This window comes from Rhinatrema bivittatum, chromosome 2 (assembly GCF_901001135.1).
Source record: "Rhinatrema bivittatum chromosome 2, aRhiBiv1.1, whole genome shotgun sequence".
Taxonomy (NCBI): domain Eukaryota; kingdom Metazoa; phylum Chordata; class Amphibia; order Gymnophiona; family Rhinatrematidae; genus Rhinatrema; species Rhinatrema bivittatum.
In genome coordinates, this window is record NC_042616.1 from 433,425,442 (window position 1) to 433,447,058 (window position 21,617).

Genomic DNA, 21,617 nt, shown 5'->3' on the forward strand with positions numbered 1-21,617 from the left:
CTGCATGTATTTAGATATTTTAGAACTAAACTTATTTAACAGATTTTTCAGGAACCACAAAGGAGAGGATTTTGCCCTTTGGCTAGTTAACCTTCTGAAATGTTCCTTCTATGAAAGCTGCATCTTTTGTGGATGAAAAATATAAAAATATTAGGTTCAGACTTCCAAAGCTTATTTTTCTTTTTTGTATTTCTGTTCTGTCAATTTTTCAAAACAATGTTTATTTCTATACTATGTCCACTATTGTGTCCTCCACGAGTCTTCCAATATGTCCCCTTTTATCACTCCTGACATTTTTTTTCCTAGGCCTCTTTCCCTTTTCTATTTCTCCTCCCCACCATGCATGCATTTTAAGTATTTCCTCTTGAACTATGCTCTATGGCAGGGTTGTCCAACTCCGGGCCTCGAGGGCCACAAGCCGGTCTGATTTTTAGGATATCTCTAATGAATATACATGAGACAGATCTGCATACAGTTGATGCAGTATATGCAAATTTATCTCATGCATATTCATTAGGGGTAGTCTGAAAATCAGATCGGTTTGCAGCCCTCGAGGACTGGAGTTGGGACACCCCTGCTCTATGGCATCTGGCCTATGTCTTAGCTTATCTGTTGCCCTTCAAAAAAAAAAAACGTGCATATATTGTTTAGATCCATGGAAACTATGCAAGTTTCATACCATGAAATTTATTCTTATCAGTGCTCATCATTCTCTTTGAAATGAGGTTGAAATTTTGAATATGAAACCCTGATTGCATATAATTTTATGGTCTCTTACCTCATTCTCTCTCCACAGTCATTAAGGTTATACTGATGAACTGATTATGCATTGATGATCTCAGTAAGGGGTACCAATCTACTTCTACATCTGCAGTTAACAGTGTTTTTCCAGATGTTATTTGTGTGGTAAATTCCTAAACATCAGATCCAGAATTTGGTAGACCACACAGCTTACAATGACAATATCCTCCTGATTAAAGATTTAGATTTTCCTTGCAGACTTCCCTATCAAGGATGGCAATAACCAAAGTGATTACACAACTAAATGAATTTTTGCTCATATAAAAACATGGGTTGCATATTGTCACCCCTAATCCCTTACCGTGGGTAAAAGTACATAGGGAAAAATGAAGTGAGGTAAGACTGGGGCAGAGAAATAAGCACAATAATCTCGTTCTCAGTTCACTGCCTGCACTTTTTGGTGCATGCTGTGAACCAACTTACATTGGGGTAGAAAGCACATGGGTGCAAAAGGATATGCGGTGGACAGGCCAAATTCATTGTCAAAGGAAAACTCAGCAGGGCCTTCCCTTTGAAAGTAAGCCTGCAAGCACTGCAGGCAGTAGCAGAATTACCTTACAGATGTTTTCTAGATCTATGACTTTTCAAAGCATGGAGGCTCATTTGCATTTTTTTTTTTAAAGAATTTACTAAGGGTACCTAACTCCACCCTCCAATTAATGCAGGGTATTACCACTTTTACAAATTTCCTTGCCATTTCAACAGATTGTCAGTACCTTGATTTTAATATCCCAATTGCAGAAGGCAAGCAGTAATTATATGCTATTTATTCAAAAGGACAGGATGGAATGAGCACCAAACGGAGCGACTTGTTTTTAAATGGTTAGTGCCAGTGCTACCTAATTTATTTATTTTTTTTAAACAATTTACTAAGGTGTGCTAAGTCTGTTTTCTGTCAGCATAGAATAGATCAAAAGTCAACAATTGCCTTGCAATTGCAACAGATTGTCATGCGTCTTCAGTTACATTTTTCAGTTATGGCAGGCATTGGCAAGCAGTAACTAATTATATACCAATATTTAAACATTTAAAGTTATTGGCTGGCATGAGCATACAACTCTTTATAACACAAAAGTACTTTAATGGAGGCTGATCAGAACTGAAACTGTAGTAGTGGTGATAACCAAGAACAATATTGCATACATGTTATACAATAACCTAGGAGCATGTATCTGTGCACTTAATTTTAAGCTTATGCGCGCCCAGCAGGTAAGTCTGCTTACAGATGTGCAACAGCCTGTATTTTATGACATACACGTCTAGCCGAGGACCAGTTTCACCAGTTCACACACCAGTTTGTCCAGTGTTCTGCTAGGGCCTCCCAACCCCCATCTGGTTCTTTAGTCTGCAGTCCCCCCAGTTACCCTAGACTCCTCCAACACCTCACAGATGCCTATAATTTTTTTTTTTTTTGTAACTTACACCTCCTCCATAGCACTGGACCTGGGCATGCACCTAAGCCCATAGGTTCTTTGTGCGCATCTTTTGGCCCTGCCCCGGAACCCCCATGCCATGCCCACACCACGCCCCTTTTTTTCTCCGATGTAAGATATTTGCATGTCGGCACTTGTGTGCGCATATGTGTGACTTTTAAAATTTGGGTGGACACGCACATGTCCTACATGCGCATTTATCTCCCAATTTTGACACAGGCCAGACTTTTTTAAAATTTACCTTTGTGGTGGTAGAATATTTCTTGCCCTTCAATGTCAAATTCCTAGGCACGATGAACTATGCTGCATTTACACATTCATTCTGCAGCAGAAAATGTGATTTTTAAATGTTAATGGAAGAATTCAGTAGCCAAGAACATTAGTACAACTAAATCTATTTTAGAATTATATTAAAAACATGTTTTTCAGCTGACTTTACATCCCGTCAACCAACCCACAAATTAATTAATGCAATTTTTGTACTAAAATAGCCAATAGTATTTTAACAGCTAAAATACCCCCCTAACAACAACAATCAATCCTATCCTGTATTTAGAGGAATCCAAATGGACACCTTTACTAAAGAATTGTAATCCTCAATTTTAACAGTAGGTGAAAGTTGATACCTTAGGATGAACAAAATGTATTTTGTTGGAACAGTGATATTTAATTTATTGAGGATTGCAAGCCAAACAGAAAAGTCAGCTGAAGTTCATACATCACAAAAATAAGTCTATGAAAAACCTAAAAAAAAAAGAGATTTTAGACAACCATCATTAAGGACCCTTCAAATCAAACACACTAAAGGAATTTAATAATTAAAAATTTTTCCAAGTGCATTAAATTTGATTAGTTAAGAAAAGTCAGGAACATTAAAGCAAGTAAAGTTTTCCCTTGCTATGAATTTCTAGCCTGTTTTCCACACTAAAATAACCATCCCAATGCTAAATTGCATACAGAATTTTTAAAATAGGTTTAATTATTATATGCAGTGGTGTGGCTGCATTTGGTTCTGTTGGCTAGTTGCATCTCGATCATTCCCATTGATTCAATTTGGACTCTTCAATCAGAAGCTGCAGCCAGCATCATGGCATGCTCATTTTGCAGATGCACTGGAATTGCCTGTTTCCTTGTTTTAAAACTAGGTGATATGTTCACATAGTTACTGCAGTGCTGATGAGCAATTGCACTAGTATATGCTGCCTGGCAGTGGAGATTAAAAAAAAAAAAGTGCAAAATAATTCTTTACACAAACCTATCAATTATATAAAAGATGGGCTATCCCCACTTTTACTAAAAATTTGAAATTAAGTGTCATACATTAGTGCACAATTTGAGCTATCAAAAATGACCAGAACTTTTGCACAATCCCAATAGAATTTATTACATTTATTTTTTATTTTTCTTTTCAAAAAATATCAAAAAAGATCCAGAGTCCAAATAAATTAAGTGAAGATCAAAGGACTTGTCGTATCAAAATGACTTATCCAGGGTCTGAAAGACATTGGGGTACATTTTAAAACACAGCGCACGCGCACCAGGCGCGAACAAAAGTATGCCGGATTTTATAAGATACGCACATAGTCGCACGTATCTTATAAAATCCAGGGTCGGCGCACGCAAGGGGGTGCACATTTGTGCAACATGCGTGCACTGAGCCCTGCGCGCGCTGTCCGTTCCCTCCGAGGCCGCTCTGAAATCGGAGCGGCCTCGGAGGGAGCTTTCCTTCTACCTCCCCCTACTTTTGGGCTGGATTTATCAAAATGTGTTAAGTACCGCATGCGATAGGAAAAGGGGTGTGTCTTATGCTAATATAGCATTTATGGCAATTTGCGCTAATTACCTGTGTGAAGAGCTAAGTTAGTGCAAATTGTGATACCATTTTCAGATTTTGTGATAAGTGCCAGACCTGTTGTATTTCCTGCATTCAACCACTGGGGGACCATTGTTAATGGTCAGAGAGAGAGAGAGACAGATAGACAGACAGACTGGCCATAATCTCATGGCCCATAGGTAGGTATTTGTATCCCTATGGTAGGCCCACCTAGTAACTCAAGGTGGGGTTTAGGTAAGAGTGTAGGTGGTTAGGAGCCACTTTGACATTCTACTTGACACCTATGAACAGAACAGTGGTCTCTTGTGAAGATTTGATGGCCTTCGGAGTGAGAAAACTCACCCCAAGATGAGATTTGGGCAATGTTCTCTCAACCTAGCTTGATGTTACCCAGGTAGACAGTCCATCAAGCTAGGTTGAGAGAATCTTGCCCAAATCTCATCTTGGAGTGAGTTTCCTCACTCCAAAGGTCATCAAATCTTCATGAGACCACTGTTCTGTTCGTAGGTGTCACGTAGACATCACAAAGGGCGATGAAACCTTACCGCACGGTCACTGCAGCTATCGCACAGCCTAACGCAATTCAAAGAGGTGCACTTAAAATCAGCGTTACAGCTGTGCAATAGCTCTTCGCAGACAGGCTAACCCAGCCCACTCTCCACCCCTAACTCCTCCTATTTTCTGAATTTGCATCGCACCAGACGATATGGTGCTATCGCATGCATTAATGGGGCTTTTCACATGCGATAGGCCCTTAACGCATGTGAAAACGCCTTATCACATTTTGATAAATGACCCCCTTTGTTGCTAAAGTTACGTTGGCCGGAGGCTGGCGTAACTCTGCGCGTGCCAACAGGCTGCTGGCGCGCCATCACCCGACCCGGGGACTGGTCCGGAGGCCTCGACCATGCGCCCGGGCCAGCGCCATGCCCCCGACACGCCCCCCCCCCTTCCGAAGCCCTGGGACGTACATGCGTCCCGGGGCTTGCACGTGCCGCCGAGCCTATGCAAAATAGGCTCGGCGCGCTCAGGGGGGTTTTAAAAGGGTTACGCGTGTAACCCTTTTAAAATCCGGCCCATACTGCGTGAATTCGGAAAGACCTAACGTGGGTGCTTATGTGTGCAAATCATTTATTCATAAACCGTCATTTTGAAGCTTGCATCAGGAAGGATCTCCAAAATACTGACCAGATAGAATAGAATAAACTGCATCACATCAACATAGGTTATATACACCCATGTTTCCAAACCAGTGTGCCTTTAGACCTGATCAGTTGTGCCATAAAAAATCACCTTGCCTGGTGCTCAGATCCAGGCCGGTGCCTGGGCTCTGCTCTTAGCATCTTGCAGCACCAAGAGATACTGGTGATGGTATTTACACACATAGGGGTAGATTTTCAAAGGGTTACACGCGTAACCCCAAAAACCTGCCCCGGGACACGCATATGTCCCGGGGCTTTGAAAAAGGGGCGGTCCGGGGGCAGGGCCGGGGGTGGTCCGGCGGTCTGGGGGTGGTCCAGAGTCCTCCGGCACAGCAGCTGTGCCAGGGGTTGGCACGCCGGCAACTAGCCAGCATGCGCAGGTGGCAGGCGTAACTCCTGCAATAAAGGTAGGGAGGTTAGATAGGGCAGGGGGGTGGGTTAGATTTATTTATTTAAGGTTTTTATATACCGGCATTCATGATAAAATCACATCATGCTGGTTTACATTAAAACAGTGGTGCATAGAAAGAAAAAACAAACTGGAACTGAAGTGCGGAAGAAAGCAGTTACAAAAAACAAGGATGCTTAAACTGGGAGAGGAAGGAAAAAGAAATTTTACAACGAACAGTTAAATGAGCTGGTTGTGTTATAGAACTTGAAGTTGAAGGACATTAGCTGGAGTCCGGGAAAGCTTGTTTGAAGAGCCAAGTCTTAAGTCTCTTCCTGAAGGTTGGGAGGCAGGGTTCCTGTCTTAGGTCTGGGGGGGATGGAATTCCATAAAGGGGGACCGGCGGTAGAGAGGGCCCGATCTCTCAAGGTAATATGTCTAGTGGCTTTGGTTGGAGGAACCTGGAGTGAACCTCTATATACATCTCTGGTAGGTCTTGAAGGATTGTGTAAGAGGAGAGGAATTTGCAGGTCGATAGAAGTATGTTGATGAATGATTTTGTAGATAACGGAGATGGATTTGTAGAGAATTCTGAAGTGCACTGGCAGCCAATGAAGGCTTTTTAGGATAGGGGAGATGTGATCTCTTCTTCTGGTGTTTGTTAATATTCGTGCTGCCGCATTTTGTACCATCTGAAGCGGTTTGGTGTAGGAGGAAGGGAGACCTAGTAGGATAGAATTGCAATAGTCTAACTTTGAGAAAACTAATGCCTGAAGGATTGTTCTAAAGTCCTGCAAGTGAAAGAGAGGTCTTATCCTTTTTAAGACTTGGAGTTTGTGAAAACAGTCTTTGGTAGTTTTGTTGATAGAAGCTTTCAAATTCATCCGATTGTCAATTAAAACTCCAAGGTCTCTCAGTTGTGTGGATTGTGAGATGCCAGGGTGAGTGGAAGTGATGTTACTGTTCTTGGGAGAGATAAGCAGGAGTTTGGTTTTGGAGGGATTTAATACTAAGTTTAGACTAGTGAGGAGGAGTTTGATTTGTTGGTGGCAGTTTTCCCAGTGATCTAGTGTTTTCAAGTATGTGTCTTTTAACAGGGATTATTATCTGAATATCGTCCGCATATAGAAAATGTTTTAGATTGAGGCTGGAGAGGAGCTGGCATAGCGGTAAGAGATAGATGTTAAAGAGCGTAGGGGACAGAGAGGAACCCTGTAGGACTCCTACGGTTGAATTGTAACGTGATGATTCTTTGTTTTGGATTTTAACCTTGTAGCCTCTGTTGTTGAGAGGTTTTGAACCAATTAAGTGCGGCGCCAGTAATTCCTATTGCCGCCAACTGATTTATGAGGATGGAGTGATTGACAAGAGGTCCAGTAGAATCAGTAGAAATGATTGTCCTTTGTCGAGGCCCATGATGAGGTAGTCTGTCAGGGAAATGAGGAGTGATTCTGTGCTAAAGGCTTTGCGGAACCCATGTTGGGAGGGGAACAGGAGATTATTATCTTCTAAGTAGTCTGAAAGTTGAGTGTTCACTAATTTTTCCATGAGTTTTGCTATGAAGGGCAGGTTGGCGATCGGGCGGAAGTTATTTGGGTCTTTAGGATCCAGATTGGGTTTTTTTAGGAGTGGTTCGAGAGAAGCCAATTTAAGGTCCTCTGGCTAGTGTCCTTGGGAGAGAGAACAATTAATGATGTCCGCCAGAATTTTGGAAATGGAGTCTGGAATTGTCAAGAGGAGTTTCGTAGGAATGTGATCCGTAGGATGAGAGGAAGGTTTCATTCTCCTTAATGCTACTTGTATCTCAGTGGAGGAGATGGGATCGAAAGCTTCAAGATGGGTGCTTTTGAAGTAGAGATTAAAAGAAGTTGAGTATGAGGTGGTATTGGAGGGCAGCTGTGTTAGAAGGCTGGCAATTTTGTTTTGGAAAAATAGAGCTAGTTCTTCCGCTTTAGCTTGTGCTAGGTTGCTAGGAACTTCAAGGGGGTTCATTTGGGTAAGGCTAGATACATAGGCAAAGAGTGCTTTGGCATCGAAGACCAGGTTATGAATCTTGGAGGCGTAAAAGTCCCTTTTTGATTTTAGAGTAGAGGACTTGTATTGGTATAGTGTAGATTTGTAGGCGGAGAGTGTGCTGGCACATGGGGCTTTGCGCCATTTGCTCTCTTTCTGCCTTATGCATTGTTTTAGCCCTCTAAGTTCATTGGTGAACCAAGGTTGTCTTTTGGAAGCATTTGAGTGTGCCCTTTTTGTAGATAGTGGGCAGAGCTTGTTGGCTATATCTTCTGTAATTTTGTTCCAAGAGCAGAGAGCCGTGTTCAGGTCGGTGAGGTCTATAAGGGGAAGTTGAGCAGTCTTCTGAGGAGCAAGATTTTCTGTAAAGAAATGTGGGTGAAGGAACGTGGGGGGGTGCTGGATTCTTTCAGTGAGAATGAGGTCGAAATAAGAGTGTGGTCTGACCAAGGTACTGTCTTGCAATTGAGGAGCGATGCAGGATAGATGTCTTTGTTAACAAAGATAAGGTCCAGAGTGTGACCGGCTTTGTGTGTCGGTTTGTTCACTATCTGTTTGAATCCCATTGCTGAGAGGGCTGTGAGAAAGGCTTCACAGCTGGTAGTAAGAGTGGGATTGTCTACATGCAGGTTAAAATCACCTAGGATAATGGCTGGGGCGTCCAAGTTGAGCAGAGTTGAGACTATTTCCACCATAGGAGATGCATCTGTTTCCAGGAGGCCCGGGGGAGCGTAGACAAGTAGAATTTGAAGATGGTCTGAAGTGAAAAAGCCGATTTCTAGTTTGGAGTATGAGTTGACTGGGTGTTGAGAGAATCTTGTTTTTTTTAGTTGCTAAAAGAATTCCGCCTCCCCTTTTTTTCTGTCTGGGGAGTGAGAAGATGTCATATGTCAGTGTCGGTAGTTGGTTTATTATGGCTGTGTCTGAGTCTTTAAGCCATGTTTCAGTTATTGCGCATATATCGGGCTTAGCGTCGGAGAGATAGTCGGCGAGAATCAGTGATTTCTTGGTTAGAGATTGTGCGTTGAATAATGATAGCGAAAATAGGGTGAGGCCTAGAAGTTGGGTGATCGGTGTAATCAGCATTGGAGTGAGGGATTTTAGGTTGCGGTGTTGTGCTTGCCTGGCTGATTTTCCTATCAATGGTTGGCAGTGATGAAGAATCGGGATTGTAAAATCTGGATGCATTCTGGGAGGTCAGTTTGGCAAGAGTGGTAGACTGGAATGGGGGGTAAAGAGGTGGCAGGTGGAGGATATTAGAGAATTGTATAAGAATGGGAAGGGAGAGAGTCTTCCTGGGCTGCTGATGAAAGACCGTTGAAAAACTGTTGTATTGTGTTAAAGGTGTTGCGTTGGCTGATTAGAGTTGGCCCCGTGTGGGTGTGGTAGAAGAGGGGTGAAACGCTGCCAAGGTTTGCTTGCAGGGGTACGTGGAGCTGAAGTGATGGTTTGTAGCTGCCTGAGGGCCCTGCAGTGACATAGGAGGAATGGGTTGAAGTGACTGTAAAGAGGAGTATAGTCTGCTATACTGGTATACTGCTATACTGCTATATTACTGCTATATTACTATATATATTACTGCTATGTTACTGCTATATATATATATATTACTGCTATACTGATATATTATTGGGCAAATTTGTTGTGCAGTGCTAGGAGAGCAGTCCGCTTATCAGGAGATGTGTGTTCTTGGGCCAAGGCTTGACCCCAGAGGAACTCTGAAGAGGTGTCGCGGTAGGTGAGGCATGTCCAAGCATGGGCTGAAGAAACAGCAAGGAAGGCTGTCTAACAAAGCCGTGAGGGCGACAAAACAGGATTAGCAGCCAGATGTCCAAATGCTTTCCTTTATTGGGTGGTAACACGAATATATGAACAATGCCCAACTCTGGCCGAGTTTCGCCCTCTTACAATGGGGCTACATCAGGGGCTCTACTTGAGTCGTGTTATGATGACAATCCAAGTCTTAAAAAAGACTGTGCAACAAAAGGTTATTGGAAAGGCTGGTTAAACTCTCAATGACAGCGGTACCTCAGTTTCTTATTTCGTAAACAACACAAGGGTTGCAAATGTGCCGAAATTTTTTGATGTGGTTGTGAAAACAAACACAGGCGGCAGTGTGGCTTTCCCTTGTTAACTCGAGTTAACAAGGGAAAGCCACACTGCCGCCTGTGTTTGTTTTCACAACCACATCAAAAAATTTCGGCACATTTGCAACCCTTGTGGTGTTTACGAAATAAGAAACTGAGGTACCGCTGTCATTGAGAGTTTAACCAGCCTTTCCAATAACCTTTTGGATTGTCATCATAACACGACTCAAGTAGAGCCCCTGATGTAGCCCCATTGTAAGAGGGCGAAACTCGGCCAGAGTTGGGCATTGTTCATATATTCGTGTTACCACCCAATAAAGGAAAGCATTTGGACATCTGGCTGCTAATCAAGCTAATCAAGCATGGGCTGGACAGGAGTGAGACTGGACTGAAGACAGATGACTGGAGATACTGACCCTCCTCCGGACCTGCACGCTTCGGAAGACCAACAACGCAATGGTGGTCTTATGAACAGTCCTCCGACCGTTCCAAGCCCTTTCAGACCTGCCGCAGGGTACGGCAAGAAGCGGCAGGCCGGATGGAGTCCAGGGCAGCGAAGACCGGAACATGAAGAGTCAGATGAGACTCAGGAACGAGGTACTTGGATGCACAGATGAGACTCGGGAATACGGTCTGGTCACTGGTCTGGTCACGGACCACCCTGTCCTACATCCGCGGGAGCGGGCCCAGCGCAGGAAGGAACGAGGTACAGAAGACATAGAGGTAAAGAAGACATAGACTCAAGCAAGGCTCAAGGTAATCAGAAGACTCAGGCAAAGCACTGGGATGAGACTGCAACATAGCGCGCCCTACTCAGTCCACCTGCAGGACTGGTCACGGACCACGCAGGACTCGAAGAGCATCTAGACGAGATATGGAGCATGTCTCAGAAGCTGTAGAGGCCTGCACCAAGGCGCGCTCTACTCAGCCGCCAGTGGCTGGTCGCGGACCACGCTGGGAGTACAGGTTCTGGCAGAGTCTTTGGCATGGACGGAGCAAGCACCAGGGACTCCGTAGACCAGGGCTAAGTACAGAAGCGGAGGTCTCCCGGAGGCTAGTGCTGCAGAAGTGAGGTAGGCCTTGCACCATGAAGCGCCCTACTCCGCCCACCTGTGGGGCTGGTCATGGACCACGACATGGCACACCAGGAAGAGTGGCACGAGGAACCAGGGGTTCAGGATGGCAGGACAGGATCACAGACTTCAGGATCAGGAGAAACAACAGCAAGGCTAGATCATGGACATCAGGAACAAACATCTGGACTGGAACATGGATTAGGATCAGGAGACATACCTCAGGGCTGGATCACTAATATAAGGCAGACATCTGGACTGGAACATGAACATCAGGACAAGACGAGGAGCTCCAACGAAGAACAGGAAACACAGGACCTTGAAGAAGTGCTGGAACAAGGATGAATCCTGGAGCGAAGGACAGCAGGATCCCAGGAGTGACCAACTCCTTGCAAAGACAAAGCTGGAATGGACATTGAGCCTTTTGTAGGGCTGAAAAGGACAACGCCCAGGGAGGGGTCAGCAGAGGGCCACACCTGGCTGGCCCTTGAAAAACAGGCAAGAGGCGCACACCCACACCTAAGGAAGCTGGAGAAGAGAGAGCTGGAAGCTGGTGGCATCCTCAGCCATGTGGAAGGCCCGAGGAAGCAAGGCAGGTAGCTGAGCAGCCCTGCCCAGAAGCTGGAGAGATGGCAGGCTGCAGGAGCGGCTCCATGCCACGAAGAAATCAAGCAGAGGGAGTAAGGAGGCTGCAGGCACCGGCAGGGACGGCCTCCCTGCCGGCTGAAGACCCCAGGAAGGCTTGCAGTGCTTCGGGAGGCACAGGAAAGGCAGCGGGGGTCCCGATCACGAGGGAAAGCTTGCAGTGGGTCGGCCCTGTCGCGCAGGGCAAAAGGCAGCCGGAGAGGAGCCCAGGCACAGCGGCATGACGGCCGTGAAGACCGCAGCGCCAGCGGCCCGACTGACCACGTGGAGGTAAGAACCTGCCCGCGCTCCTCGTGGGCAGGATCGCAACAGAATTGGCTTAGAAATGTGCATGTGATGTCATCACACCAACGGCTCTTCAACATGAGGCACTTCCTGTGAAGAGAATTACACTAGTGAAATATCAGAGACATTCTCAGCACTTGATTCCTGTGACATGCTGTTCCGAAACATTTTACCGATGGCTAGATCTCTTAAATCCAGGACAGGGAGTAACCAATCTGCTCGTGGCTCGGAAGAAGACTCCAGGGAACACCGTGGAATTAATAGCATTACCAGGTACCCAGAGAGAAAAACCACAGTGGCTGCGGTGATGCTGAGTGGCAGTGCTGTGCCATGTGACAATTTGACCATTTTTTAATCCCGAGGGGAGAATTAAGATTACTCTCTGAGGCACACAGGCCATGGGAATGATGGATTGTACTTGATGCTATGTGCAACAGCCATCACAGCCTCTTTAGTTTCAGTGTTGTGGCTGCCTTACTTTATCATACACTGAAGATAATTTAACATGCACCCTATCTGAGACTGCTGTACTGAGCCACCATATGGTGACAGTGTTAGAGAAGGAAGAGATAAAGAGAAGATCTACATTGCCTTTGGAAATCTCTGAAGGGAGCAGCAACCATGCCATTCTTGATTCTCTGCAATGGAAGGAAACTATATATTTACTACTTCTTGCGGGAGTGGATGCTGTTATTCCTGTATCGGTGAGTGGTTAACTCCCAAGAACACTAACAAGAGAGAGATCCTCAGGAGATAGCAGCTAGCCATCCCAGTTGGGGAGTCATCATGATAGCCTGGGACCTGCTGAACCAAAGATTGTGCAGAGCTGCGATTAGGGATGTGCAGAAGGAAAAAATTTGTTTTGATTCTTATTCATTTCGCCAGGACCAAAATTTGTTGCATTCGTTTCATGGGGAAAAAACAAATGTGTTTGATTCGTTTTATTCGTTTTCCATTTTCCCATTAAAATCAATGGGGGAAGTATTTGCAGCCTATTTTTGGCTGCAGAATTGGGGTTTTCTTATCAATTCTGATGAAACTTCTGGGGAGCAATCATCAGAACTAGAAAAGAGCTCCAATGTACTTAGACTGTGGCAAAGTGGCACCAAAATGGCATGAATAGCCTAAGGCACTGTAAAGGGGCAAAGGGGTACCAGGAGTGGATAGAGTGCTTTAACAGAGGTGCAAAGCAGCAGCGAGAGTGTCAAAAACACAGCATAGCTTCAAAAGAGAGCACTAATAACGGTTGCAGGAACCCTCGAAGGCAGCACGCCAGGCAAAGTGGCAAGTAAGTGGCATCAACATCCTACAGCACAATGAAGGGGGAACATAGCAAGCAGAATGAGTATAAGAAAAAACCACAAGATGTCGATAAAGGGACAAAGCAGCAGAAAGACTAGCATCAACAAACTGAGGAACCATGATAGTGGCAAAAACACCACAAGGAGTAGAATCGACTGGTGTATGGCAGCAAGGCAGAGTGGCAGAAAGTTGATAGGTGCAAGACAGGATGGCGGAGCGGAGGTAGTCTGGTCCCTGTGGTTTTGATAGGGGCAACACAGGCTGGCAGAGTAGAGGTAGTCAGGTTGCTGATAGGGGAAAGACAAGGAGGCAAGACAAGAAGAGTCTCAGCATGCGGTGTGACTGTCAACCGGGGTGTACTGTCCACCCGACCCATCTTGAAATACGGACCAAGGAGTCTAACAAGCGTGCTAGGACCTGAAACATGATGAACTATGCCTGGGTGGGGTGCAGCATTGATGAACTATGCCTGGTTGGGGTGCAGGGCAAGTGCAAGGGTATTAGGCACCCTAGGCAAACCTTACAGCCTGGCGCTCTACCCCTACCTCCCCATACACAATTTTAAATTATGCATTTAGCGCATATTTTACATGAAAAGTGATATTCTGAGGTAAAATTAATATGATGAAATTTAATGTGGATAAGTTCAAGGTGATGCATATAGGGAAAAATAACCCATGCTATAATTATACAATCGGGCCAATCCAGTACCGAGCGGTAGGAAGAGCTGCGTTAGTGCCTACGGCACCCGCGGTTACCGCCCGCACAGTGCAGCTCACCAACCGCTCGATCCTGAACCCTAATTATATGTAAATGTAAACCGCGTCCGAAAAGCCTTAGGCCCACGCATCCCAGGATACTGGATAGAGCGCCTATACAGTATCCTGGGTGCGCGGGCCTAAGGCTTCACGCAGTCGATCTCCTGCCGGCGCCATTTTCCGTACGAAAACGATTCGCGGCGGGAAATCGCTCCCTGACCCCCGCTGGACCTCCAGGAACTTTTGGCCAGCTTGTGGGGGGCCTTCTGACCCCCATGAGACTTGCCAAAAGTCCAGCGGGGGTCCGGAAGGACCTCCTGCCGTCCAATCGTGTTTGTCTATGGCCGCCGCCATTTTTCGGCGCCATTTTGGAAAATGGCGCCGGCTGAAGACAACAAGATTCAGGAGCAGGAGCCCGTTCCGGACCGCTGCCGTTCCGGACCGCCGCTGGACCCGCAGGTTATTTAAGTCATTTGGGGGGGGTTCGGGAGGGTGGGGGATTTAATTTAAAGGGTCGGGGGTGGGTTTTAGGGGGGTTTTAGTGTGCCGGCTCACGATTCTAACGATTTATAACGATAAATCGTTAGAATCTCTATTGTATTGTGTTCCATAACGGTTTAAGACGATATTAAAATTATCGGACGATAATTTTAATCGTCCTAAAACAATTCACATCCCTAGTTTTGACTGCTCTTTTGCAAAACTCAACTGGCTGTGAAGACCCATGCCACCTTGTTAGTGATTTATGCTTTAGAACCCGATATGGAGTACTTTCATATGGAATCTTGTTTCTTCTTAGGCAGTAAAGTATGGATTTTTCCCGATATAGTCAGAACCACTCAGCAGTGTCATAAACTATTTCTTATGAAGCGGCAGAGGGTATTGGTTTTAGGTGCCACCTTTTCATTGCATTTTCCTTATAAATGTCATGTTAAGTGGGGAGATGACAAATATGTTTTTTATGAGCCATGTCAGCTTGAGGGATTTTTATCTAACCGGGAGGCACCAGTACCAGTAACTTTTTAGCTGAAACCATGATAGCTTAGGCTTTTGCTAGCACTATATAATATATTTGGGGTATGTTTTTCTCAAATTTGTTTTCTTCTTAATCCCTTCAATGATAGTGGTCTAAAGACTCCTTTGTTTGTTCCTAATATGTATGGAGGATTTTTATGTTTTTTCTTGATGGAATATTGCTTTCTTTGTCTAGATTTTTCTGACATATAAATTGAAACTACAATAAAGAAATAAATTAAAAAAAAAAAAGTTTCAGGTGTGGGTATATTCCCAACATACTCCTCTATAACAATCGAGGCAAATAATTCAGTCAGTTTGTCTGCCATTTTGTTGTCTTCCCTGTCTTTTTTTTTTTAATGTATTTCCTTCTCTTTTGATTGTACGAGTTGTTTTTATTTAATACAAATGAATTACAAAAGACAGATTTGTATGTGTTTATAATTTGTAATTAGATTTATTGTGTCACTTTACTAAGGTTTATTAGCTTTGGCAGCTCAAACATTTCCAAATTAAGCTTCTATTTGTTCTATCTTCAGGTTTGCAGGTGGATATATTCCTCACTGAATCTCTGTGGGATGTGCTGTGACAGTTATATACTATAGTGCATCAAAGTGGACTGGCAAGTGGACCTAGTAAGTGAAACAAAACTTAAAATGGTGTTTTTACTTGCTATTATGGCTGGAAAGATCCTTCTCGCTCTTTTGTGCCAGTGTATAAGCAACTTTTACAGGACCATTGGTTTATTGATTTGTTACTCATGCAAGTTCTTGGGCTGTGCTCAGGTTTTGATGAATAAGTAAAATATGTAATTTTAATGTATTTAATTAAGATATTGTTATTTAAATTCCAGTTTTTTAACTTAGATTCTTAAACATTGGTAGTGAGTCAGGCCTGGCTTGATGAGAATGATTGAAACAGTATTTTTTATTTGCTGACATTGCTTTATGAGTACAGACAGTGTCTGGGCAATGTATGAACTCAAACTAGCTGGCAGGCTACTTCAGTCATGCCTTATAGACAAAAGCACATGGGTGTGAAGTGTGGCATTGTATGCATCTAAAACTTTAATTACTTGAAGAATTTGTGCAGATTTTGAATGGGATTTTAAGAAACAATATTATTGTGCTTTATAGAGAGTTATATTACTGAGGGTTCTATTTAGAATTACTCTATGGCATGTTTTTTGTAAGAACAATGTTTCAATAATAGTAATGATTTATTTATTGTACCTGCCCTATAATACTTTACTGTACTTGTTTATCATGAATCTGCTTCATAACAGAAATATCTAACACATTCAGATACTTATGTGTTTTTATCAGTCATAATAATTTCAGTTTAGGTGTGGATTGAGATATATTGCAAAATGATATTAGCGCTACATCTGTAATTATCCTAGACAAGCAAAAGAGGTGAATTTTACACATTCGTTTTTTTCCTAACCTGTTAGAAAATGCACCTATAATATCACCTTTAATATCTTGCTTCAAATGCTGTTAATTTGGCGCTAATTATTTCAAAGGTAGCACATCTGCATATTCAGTGATGAAATTACATTGCTGCCTTGTGTAGAAGGGCTCCGAAGAGAAGATAAATTCTAAGAAAACTAAAAAGACAGGGGATAGGAGGATTACAAACTGGATAAAAGGCAGGAAACAGAGTAGGATTAAATAGACAATTTTCTCAGTGAAAAAATGGTAAATAGTGGAGTGCCTCAAGGATCTGTACTTGGACTGGTGCTTTTCAATATATTTACAAATGATCTGGAAAGGAATACGACGACTGAGGTAAACAAATTTGCAGATGATACAAAAATGATTCAGAGTAGTTAAATCACAAGTGGCTTGTGATAAATAGACTGGAAGATTGGGCATCCAAATGGCAGATGAAATTTAATGTGGACAAATGCAAGGTAATGCTGCATATAGGGAAAAATAACCCTTGCTGTAGTTACATGATGTTAGGTTCCATATTAGGAGCTACCACCCAGGAAAAAGATTTAGGCATCATAGTGGATGATAATACATGAAATCATTGGCTCAGTGTGATGTGGCAGTCAAAAAAGCAAACAGAACATTAGGAATTATTAGGACTAAAACGGAAAATGTCATAATGCCTCTGTATTGTTCCATAGTGAGACCACACCTTGAGTACTGTGTACAATTCTGATTGTTGCATCACAAAAAGATATAGTTGCACTGGAGAAGGTACAGAGAAGGGTGACTACAATGATAAAGGGGATGGAACAGCTCCTTATGAGGAAAGACTAGAGGTTAGGGCTGTTCAGCTTGGAGATGGCTGAGGGAGATGGCTGAGAGGTCTAGGACAGGTAAATGTGAATCAATTATTTACTCTTTCGGATAATATAAGGACAAGGAAGTACTCCATGAAATTAGCAAGTAGCACATTTAGAACTAATCGGAGAAAATTCTTTTTCACTCAACACACAATTAAACTCTGGAATTTGTTGCCAGAGGATGTGGCTAGTGCAGTTAGTGTAGCTGGGTTTAAAAAAGGATTGGATACGTTCTTGGAGGAGAAGTCCATTACTTGCTATTAATCAAGTTGACTTAGAAAATAGCCACTGCTATTACTGGCATCAGTAGCATATGATCTTGGTGTTTGGGTACTTGCCAGGTTCTTGTAGCCTGGATTGGCCACTGTTGGAAAAAGGATGCTGGGCTTGATGGACCCTTGGTCTGACCCAGTATGGCAACTTCTTATGTTCTTATGGGCTCTGCATTTGGAGAGAGAGCTGCATGGTTACATTGGCTAATGAGTACTGAATATTTGTGAAACTACAAAGCAAATCCTGATACTCTCATGCAGTAGATCCAATGAGTTTCAAAACTGTTGCTTTCTTGTAAAGGAGTGTGACAAGGAATTTGTCAATTTATAAACAAATGTAAAAAAGTAAATGAGAAATACCAGGTAAAATGGCAGGATTAGAGAGGAAAGAATATATTGTTGTTTTTTTTTTTCATTTAGTTTACAATAGAGATGTGAATTGGAACCGGAATCTGATTAGTTCCAGTTCCGGTTCCGATCCAAATCTTAAAATTTTTCTCTCCTGGCCCGATTGGATTTTTGATTATCGGCTGCACCCGATCCGATAATCAAACCCTCCCCCACCCTCCCGAACCCCCAAAAAAGGTTTTAAAATTACCTGGTGGTCCAGTGGGGGCGCGGGGAGCGATCTCCCACTCTCGGGCCATCAGCTGCGTTAATAAAAATGGCGCCGATGGCCCTTTGCCCTTACCATGTGACAGGATATCCGTGCCATTGGCCGGCCCCAGTCACATGGTAGGAGCACTGGATGGCCGGCGCCATCCAGTGCATCTTTAAACATGGCGCCGGCCATCCAGTGCTCCTACCATGTGACAGGGGCTGGCCAATGGCACAGATACCCTGTCATATGGTAAGGGCAAAGGGCCATCGGTGCCATTTTTATTAGTGGCAGCCGATGGCCCGAGAGTGGGAGATCGCTCCCCACACCCCCACTGGACCACCAGGTAATTTTAAAAGGTTTTGGGGGGGGGGGGGGGTCGGGAGGGTAGGGGAGGCTAAGGGGGTCAGTTTAAAGGGTCGGGTGGGTTTTTTTTTTATTGGGCCATCGCGCCATTTTTATTACTGGCGGCCAAAATGGCGCTGATGGCCCGAGAGCAGGAGATCGCGCCGGGACCACCCCACTGGACCACCAGGTAATTTAAAACATTTTGGGGGGGTTTGGGAGGGTAAGGGATTCGTTTTAAAGGGTCTTGGTGGGTTTAGGGGTTGATTTGGTGTGCCAGTTTCCCCGCCCTCCCTCCCCTTCCCCGATTTACAATTTTTCACGATAAATCGGGGGAATTTCTATTGTATCATGACTCTAACGATTTTTGATGATTTAAAAAATATCTGACCATTTTTTTAAATCGTCAAAAAATGATTCACATCCCTAGTTTACAATAATAAAGGAAAAAAAACACATAACAGATAATGATGAGTAGTTAAATAATGGTTTGGAGGTGGGTCAGACAGGAGCCTAGACATCCTGTTCTTACGTATGCTAATGTGAAACAGCAACCATAATTCCATTTTTTATGTTGTTACATAATAGGTTTCTCATCAAACTTTTATTGGGGAGTGTAATTTCTAATGTATTCTGCTTTTTGCAAAGGGACTCCAGATTTACAGGCAGGAGAGATTTTGATGTGACATTTATACTTAAAATAGTTACATCAATTATGTTTGGTTGTTTTTCAATTTAGGGACACTCATGCTTTATGTGTTAATTTCAATCTGAGGAATCTTGCAGTCTGATTAGAAGAAGTAGAAAGAGAGTGGAGATAAGTAAAATGCTTTCTAAAGTATTATAACTTCAGATGAAACTTGAAGCTGAAACTGTCAGAGAAGGGCAAATAGTTGTTACAGAGACAAGAAGACAATTATGGAAAAGACAGAGATGAGAAAGTGACCTGTGGGGATATAGAACAAAAAATAAAAGCTATGATATAGAAAGGGGCATAACAGTATGACATTCAAAAGAAAAGAAAACAATCTGAACTCAAGGTTAGAGCAGATTAGAAGCCATTGCAGACCTTTGGAAGGAAAGTGACAAATTTGTGAGAAAATAAAGTAATGTTAGTGTTTAGTTTTACTGAGCCCAATTTTCAAACCTCTCAATGGCACAACATTTGCATGTTAGTAGACTCACATTGGTCCATATTGAGCCACCATGCGGTTTGGCAAGTTACCTGGATACACTTATCTGACAAACAGGGTCATTCATCAAAGTGCATTATGGCGTTAACGCCATAATGCACGTGATAGTTATCACAGCACATGGCGCAAATGCAAATTTATTCAAAGGGGTGGGATTGGGGTGTGGTTTTGGCAAGATTAATAAAAATGAGGGGCATTATAGCACAGTGCGATAGCGTAATGCACACTATTAATGCCAGAAATAATTATATCTTTTTTTTGCTGGTGATAAGGTGTGTGATATACCTGAAATGGCCATAAAGCAAATTGTGATAAATATTACAAATTCTGATTTGGGCATTTCTGGGCATGAAGAAGGGGGAGACAGAGGAGGAGAGGGGAGGGAGGGAGAGGAAGAGCCTCTGGGATGGCATACATTTTAGTCAACTATTTATACTGCTGTAGGAGGGCCAGCTAGTAACTCAAGGTGAGGTTTTGGTGGTGGCGTATGGTTTGGGGGCCAGCTTTACATGGAAAATGAGACGTACGAAAAGCACAGTACACCTTAGTGAAGATCTGATGTCATTTGGAGTGAGGAAAGTCACACAAAGATGAGATTTCTATAGTGTTTCTCTCACCCTAGCTTGATGCACTCTCTATCAGGGTACTATCAATCTAGGGCAAGAGAACTTTGAAGTTATTGAGGATGGAATTAAAGGCCAGTTAGTCTGCCCTTTGTGGTGAGCAAACTAATGGAATCGCTGCTAAAACAGAGACTAGTGCAAATTTTTGAATCCAATGGATTGCAAGCTCTGAGGCAGCATGGTTTTACCAGAAGTAAATCTTGTTAGACAAATCTGATCAATTTCTTTGAATGGGCGATCAGATAGTTGGATAAAGGGAAACCACTAGATGTAGCATACTTGAATTTCAACAAGGCCTTTGACACATTTCTACACAGAAGACTTATAAATAAATGGTGTACCCTTGGTATGGATCCTAGTGACTGACTGGGTCAGAAACTGGCTGAGTGAGAGGCGAAAAAGGGTAGTGGTAAATGGAAATTTCTCTGAGAAAGACGTAGTTACCAGTGATGTACCTCAAGGATTTGTCCTTGGACTGGTTCTATTCAACATTTTTGTGAGTGATATAATAGAAGGGTTGTTGGGAAAGATTTGTTTTTTTGCCAAAAATACCAAAATCTCTAACAGGGTGGACAGCCAGGAAGGAGAGGAAAACATGAGGTGGGATCTAGTGAAGATTGTGGAATGTTCTAAGGTTGGACAGCTAAGATTTAATGTTAAAAACATGCACAAAGGAAGAGTAGGATCTGGAGGGTAATTGTATCTGATGATCTTAAGTTGGCCAAACAGGTGAATAAAGTAACAGTAAAAGCCAAAACAATGCTTGGCTGCATAGGGAAAGAAATGGTCAGTAGAAAAAGGGAGAAAATATTGCCCCTGTGTAGGTCCCTGGTGATACCTCATTTGGAATACTGTGTACAGTTCTGGAGACTGCACCTTCAAAAGCATAAAAACAGGATGGAGTCAGTCCAGAGGGTGGCTACTAAAATGGTCCGTGTTCTTCGTTCTAAAGCATATAGGGATAGACTTAAAAATCTAAACATGTATACCATAAAGAAAAGGCAAGATAGGGGAAATATGATAGAGACATTCAAATATCTAAAATGTTTCCATGCACAGGAGGTGAGCCTTTTTCAATGGAAAGGAGGATCTAGAACAAGGGGTCATGAAATTAGGTTGATAGCGGGTAGACTCAAACTAATTTTAGAAAATATTTCTTTACAGACAGGCTGGTGGATGCATGTAACAGTCTCTCAGAGGAGTTGGTGGATACAGAAACAGTATCTGAATTCAAGAAAGCATGGGATAAATATATTGGATCTCTAAGGAAATTATTAGAATTATAATACTAAATTAATTGGATGGATAGGCAGACTGGATGGGTCATACAGTCTTTTTCTGCTGTGATGTTTCCATGTTTCTAAAAAAATGAGGGAAAAAAACTTTAGCTTTTCTAATAGAGAAGAAACTGAATAATTGATTCAGGGAGGATTTGGGATATGTGATGACTCT

The 21,617-nt window shown here is 43.1% G+C and overlaps 1 protein-coding gene across 3 annotated transcripts in view; it reads left to right on the forward strand.

The window, feature by feature from the left end:
* The window catches only part of CDH12 (cadherin 12), a 2,479,035-nt gene that overhangs the window by 644,079 nt on the left and 1,813,339 nt on the right, over positions 1-21,617 (forward strand). For all 3 annotated transcript variants that reach the window (XM_029590315.1, XM_029590316.1, XM_029590317.1), the window contains one exon: positions 15,375-15,470. The gene's annotated coding sequence lies outside the window, so the exon portion shown is untranslated. The remainder of the gene's footprint in view (positions 1-15,374; positions 15,471-21,617) is intronic.